This window comes from Littorina saxatilis, unplaced genomic scaffold, assembly GCF_037325665.1.
Source record: "Littorina saxatilis isolate snail1 unplaced genomic scaffold, US_GU_Lsax_2.0 scaffold_961, whole genome shotgun sequence".
Classification (NCBI taxonomy): Eukaryota; Metazoa; Mollusca; class Gastropoda; order Littorinimorpha; family Littorinidae; genus Littorina; species Littorina saxatilis.
In genome coordinates, this window is record NW_027126513.1 from 25,001 (window position 1) to 31,810 (window position 6,810).

Sequence of the window (6,810 nt, forward strand, 5' to 3'; positions counted from 1 at the left end):
TTCGTCACCGTCACAGCTGATGGGGGTCATACTGGGCTGGTAAAGATTGCCCGGCGCCTTACCAACAAGGATGGCTCCCCTTCAGCGGCAGTACGGCTCACCTTCCTGACGGCCGTGTTGCCTGACACAGTCCGCCTCGAGAACCAGGAGTTTCGCGTCACTCCTTTTGTGGCTCCTGTGAGGCGCTGTGTCAGGTGCAACCGGTTCGGACATTCGAAAGACCAGTGCCGATCCAAAGCCCAAGTCTGTCCCAGATGTGGGTCTAAGGACGGCCACCCTGTCAGCACTTGCACCAACCCAAAACATTGCATTAACTGTCTCGGGGATCACTCAGCGGCATACCTAGGGTGCCCCGAGTACAGACTCAGACAACGTGCAAACAAAATCAGGGCCTGCTCTTACCTTCCCTTCTCAGAAGCTTTGAGAAGAGCCAAAAACGAACTTCTAACAGAAAATGAAACTAAACTGATGGCCAAGCATGCCGAAATTGACCCCCTATAATACATGATGCCTTCTACAGAAGGGAAGAGTCCCTCAAACCCACATTTGCATTCATTGCAAAACCCAAATCACTGGGGGAAGCAGCCAACAAACGGGATTCTCATCCAAGACCAGTCCCTAGACGTCGCCTTTCCTATAAACCCACTGTTACCATCCAAAACACACAGGCTCTACCTGACGAACGGCCGCAGGCTCTCCACAAGAAAATCACTAAAGACAAAGCAGAAGTCCTAAAACAAAAGGCGCGCCTCACAGCCGCAAAACACAAAATAGCTCAAAAGCAAGAAGATGAAATCGCACAGAAGGTTCTGACAAAAATTGAAGCCAGCATTGGCCAGCAAATCTCCCTGGCCATTGAACAGGACAAAATGAAAAGAAACCAAGCAGAGCTGGAACTGGCCACTCTTGCTATGGAAAAAATACGCACTAGACAGGCAAGTCCTGAAAGAGAAGACCAGGGGCTGCATTGTTTTCTGGGGCAAGTGATGACTGTAATTGTCGATGCCCAGTTCAAACAAAACCCCGGTTACCTCCTGGAATGCATGTCCAAGGTATACAGAAATCTAACCGGCAAGAACGTGTCAATTAAACAACCTAGCCCCGCTCTCCTCACACTCACCACACTAGGTGTCAGAGACCTTACAGATACTGAAATTGTTGGCCTTGGCAAGGCAATGCAAAATCTATAATGGATATGTTCAAAGTAAAAACACAGACATACATGTCTTTTGTGATTCCTCTGTTTCTTGTTTTCCTCATGGCTACCTCAACGTGTAGGGCAAAACAAAATCCGCAATCTCCAAAACTAAAAAGGAACTTAAGCATATTACAATGGAACTGCAGAAGTATTAACACCACCCTTAATTACCTCACACAGTTCTTAAGTGTAAGACAACCAGATATTTTAGCCCTACAGTCCTTAACTGTCCCAAAATACAAACTCCCACAAATAGATGGGTATTATTACCCACCAGTTACAGACCCAAACGGGAAAAGAAATAAAACAGATGTAGCCATCTATATCAAACTAGATATTCACTATCAACAGACCATGTCTCCCGCACCCACCGTTGGTGCTCATGGCTCAACATGCTCAATTGAGATCACGATGGAAGGGAGCGGCAAGGCACACATTGTGAATGTATATTACCCCACAGGTTGTCGAGAAGAATATACAAAATGGATCAGGGAACTCAAAAGTGACACACAAAGCTGGGTGGTACTTGGAGATTTCAATGACCATCACGCACTTTGGGATGACAAACTCAAGAACAACAACACACACAGTCATTTGGCAGACCATATAATAGACTCAGACATGGTTGTTTTAATGACGGCTCCCCTACTAGACTTCCTGATAATAACAAACAGTCAGCCACAGCTATAGATTTAACCCTTGTCAGTACAAAACTAGCTAGTAGAGCTGACTGGACGATCATTCCCGATACACTCCACTCAGACCACAGGCCAATTCTACTCACACTACATAACATAAACCCCGGTATAGCAGAGGACACAAGCCTCCCCAAATTTAATTATAAAAGAGCCAACTGGTCGGCCTTCAGACAAGAATGTTCTACTTGCGACATAACCAAGTTAGAATCACAAAGCATAGACACATTTTATGAAAACATTAGAGAATTCATCATATCAAAAGCTAATGTAACAATCCCAACAAACACCACCAACAGAAATAAAAGAAAGACAGAACCAAACCCCTGGTGGAATGATGACTGTGAACAGGCCAAAAACGCAAGAAACAGAGCCACATCAGACCTCCTGAAGAATGAAACAGATGCTAATCAAGAGTTAATGAGAGAAGCTAAAAGTCACATGTCTCGCACAGTCGCTAAAGCCAAGAGAGATTACTGGGACCAGTTTGTAAAGGAGGAAGTAAATAACTTACAGGATACTGAAAAAATTTGGAAAAAGATAACTAAAATCAAACACAGGTATAAACTCCCAGAAAAACCTCTGATAGTTGACAATAAACTCACCACAAACAACCTTGAAAAGGCTGAGCTTTTGGCTGCAACTTTTGCCAGGGCCAGTCAGACTGAACACCTTGAAGCAGACAGGCGGGAATACAGAGAAGAACACCAAAAGACTTACACCCACCCAGCTGAAGATAACACCCAACCAATAAATCATCCTCTTACCAAAAAGGAACTAAAGAAAGCAATAAAAAGCATAAAGACTGGAAACAAGTCCACTGGCAAAGATCCAATCTCATATAAAATGATACGGCAGTTCCCTGACTGCCTCCTTGACATACTGCTAAAGTTTTTCCAATCCTGTTATGAAAGCAACACAATTCCTAAGGCGTGGAAAGAAGCGCTGGTGATAGCAATCCCAAAAGACGGAAAACCAAAGCAGTTAGCATCTAGTTACAGGCCCATATCTCTCACGCCCCATATTGGTAAGATCTATGAACGAATTATCAAGAATAGGCTGGAACACTACTTAGACAAACATGGCATCATCCCAACGTGCCAGGCCGGCTTCAGAAAATCCAGGTCCTGTACAGATAACATTGTTAAACTAGCTGCCCACATTAAAAAAACTCGAGCAAGAAATAAAACCATGTTTGCCACCTTCTTTGACATTAAACGCGCCTACGATTCAGTCTGGCACACCAAACTATTGGAAAAACTGAAAAACATTGGTATATCAGGAAGACTGTACAACTTCGTGAAGGAATTTATAAACGAAAGGACGCTAGAAGTTCGAGTTGGCAGAGATGTATCCACAGCACACAAAGTTAACATGGGAGTCCCTTAGGGCAGTGTCATTGCCCCGACATTGTTTAGCATCATGCTGCATGACATTCACAAAGTCAAGACGGATGGAACCGTGATTTCACTGTATGCGGACGACCTGGCTCTGTGGTCAAATCACAAACCAGGAGAAACTCAACACAGAACTAACCTGAAGAGATATCAAAACGCAGTAGACAACATAGTCAAGTATTTATACACAAACGGCTTCGAAATCGCCGCCGAAAAGACAACATTCATGGTTGTCACCAGAAAGAAGGTACACGAAAAATCCACCATTATCGTCAACAATACACCCCTGGAGCCTAAAAACCAAGTCAAATTCCTTGGCGTTACCTTCACCCCGAACCTAACATGGGGGCCACACATCAAAAACCTTGTCGGCAAAGCCAAGAAAGCACTTAGTCTCCTCAAAGTGTTAAAACGAGAGACCTGGGCCTCAAATAAAGACAGCCTGCTTCACATTACGAAAGCCATTATAAGATCCCGTTTAACCTATGGTCAAGAAGCATTTTTTGCTGCATCAAAATCGAATCTAAAACTATTGGAAAGAGCCGAAATGGCTGCACTCAAAATCATCTTTGATCTCCCAAAACACTCCATAAACAAACTAGTGTATCAAAAGGCTGGCTGGCTCCCCCTCGATGAAGAAAGAAGACTAAAGTCGGCCCAGTACGTATCAAGAGCCAGTACAGTTGATAATCCTGTGAACGAAGAGCTCACTGCTGAGTTCGACACAATTACCTCGGCCCCTTACCAAAACCTAACAAGTCGCGTAAGGCGAAAATACAATATTTAGTCAAGTAGCTGTCGAACTCACAGAATGAAACTGAACGCAATGCCATTTTTCAGCAAGACCGTATACTCGTAGCATCGTCAGTCCACCGCTCATGGCAAAGGCAGTGAAATTGACAAGAAGAGCGGGGTAGTAGTTGCGCTAAGAAGGATAGCACGCTTTTCTGTACCTCTCTTTGTTTTAACTTTCTGAGCGTGTTTTTAATCCAAACATATCATATCTATATGTTTTTGGAATCAGAAACCGACAAGGAATAAGATGAAAGTGTTTTTAAATTGATTTCGACAATTTAATTTTGATAATAATTTTTATATATTTAATTTTCAGAGCTTGTTTTAATCCGAATATAACATATTTATATGTTTTTGGAATCAGCAAATGATGGAGAATAAGATAAACGTAAATTTGGATCGTTTTATAAATTTTTATTTTTTTTTACAATTTTCAGATTTTTAATGACCAAAGTCATTAATTAATTTTTAAGCCACCAAGCTGAAATGCAATACCGAACCCCGGGCTTCGTCGAAGAGTACTTGACCAAAATTTCAACCAATTTGGTTGAAAAATGAGGGCGTGACAGTGCCGCCTCAACTTTCACGAAAAGCCGGATATGACGTCATCAAAGACATTTATCAAAAAAATGAAAAAAACGTTCGGGGATATCATACCCAGGAACTCTCATGTCAAATTTCATAAAGATCGGTCCAGTAGTTTAGTCTGAATCGCTCTACACACACACACACACACACCGTGACACACACACACACACACACACAGACACACACACACACACACGCACATACACCACGACCCTCGTTTCGATTCCCCCTCTATGTTAAAATATTTAGTCAAAACTTGACTAAATATAAAAAGAAAAACACCCACAATATACGAAGCAACGATCCCACTAGCAGACTATGTTCAACCGATATTTCAAGAAAGCTGGGGTAAACCCAGGTAGGATGGCCCACATTCCCATTCACCCCTTCCCATTTTGGTTCATGGAATCCCCCATTATCATCCCTGATCATGATCTGGGTGTAACAAAACAAGTCGCGTAAGGCGAAAATACAATATTTAGTCAAGTAGCTGTCGAACTCACAGAATGAAACTGAACGCAATGCCATTTTTCAGCAAGACCGTATACTCGTAGCATCGTCAGTCCACCGCTCATGGCAAAGGCAGTGAAATTGACAAGAAGAGCGGGGTAGTAGTTGCGCTAAGAAGGATAGCACGCTTTTCTGTACCTCTCTTTGTTTTAACTTTCTGAGCGTGTTTTTAATCCAAACATATCATATCTATATGTTTTTGGAATCAGGAACCGACAAGGAATAAGATGAAAGTGTTTTTAAATTGATTTCGACAATTGAATTTTGATAATAATTTTTATATATTTAATTTTCAGAGCTTGTTTTTAATCCGAATATAACATATTTATATGTTCTGGAATCAGCAAATGATGGAGAATAAGATGAACGTAAATTTGGATCGTTTTATAAATTTTTATTTGTTTTTACAATTTTCAGATTTTTAATGACCAAAGTCATTAATTAATTTTTAAGCCACCAAGCTGAAATGCAATACCGAAGTCCGGGCTTTGTCGAAGATTACTTGACCAAAATTTCAACCAATTTGGTTGAAAAATGAGGGCGTGACAGTGCCGCCTCAACTTTCACGAAAAGCCGGATATGACGTCATCAAAGACATTTATCAAAAAAATGAAAAAAACGTTCGGGGATTTCATACCCAGGAACTCTCATGTCAAATTTCATAAAGATCGGTCCAGTAGTTTAGTCTGAATCGCTCTACACACACACACACACACACAGACACACAGACACACACACACACACACGCACATACACCACGACCCTCGTTTCGATTCCCCCTCGATGTTAAAATATTTAGTCAAAACTTGACTAAATATAAAAAGATAACCATGTACTTGTCTCATCAATAGTAAAAGAAATAATCTCAAACAATAACAAAGATCACCTACAAATATTTACTGACGGCTCCAAAAAAAATGATGACCAAACTGGCTGTGCTTTTGTCATTCCTGACCTCAAAATAACTAAAAAATGTAAACTCAATAAGGATGTGTCCATTTTCACTGCAGAAATGTACGCCATCTTAAGAGCATGCCACTATGTCAATGACCTTCCTCGACCCCCAACAAGAGTCGTCATTCTCTCCGACTCAAAATCAGCTCTGACTGCTCTCCAAAATGGTTCCAGAAACCGGGAAGAGCTTCAGACGGAAATATTGTTCCTCTGTCACCAGATCATTGCCTCTGGGACAGAACTGACCCTTATGTACATCCCCTCACACACAGGGATCAGAGGCAATGATATGGCTGACAGAGCAGCAAAAGATGCTGTCACAGATCAAGCAGCATTTCATGACCTAAAATTAACAAAGACGGAAGCAAAACACAAAATGGCCAAAGTTGCCTGGTGTCACTGGGAAACAGAATTAAAAACAGAAGGCAATGCCCATGGTTGGCTTATTCTGCCCCGACAAACAAAACAAAACAGGCCTACACTCCCCAACCCCCTCCTTAAAATACTTCGCAGAATTCGCACGGATGGATGCGCTTACAAGTTCTTTCCCCGTCTCTGTGAATGTGGACAGTTGCTACCTCTTTGACCGCTGCCAATCACTCCAACAAGATTTCCGCAACCTACACACCCTTGTCAACGAACACAAACTGAAACCCCATGAGTTTTTAGATAA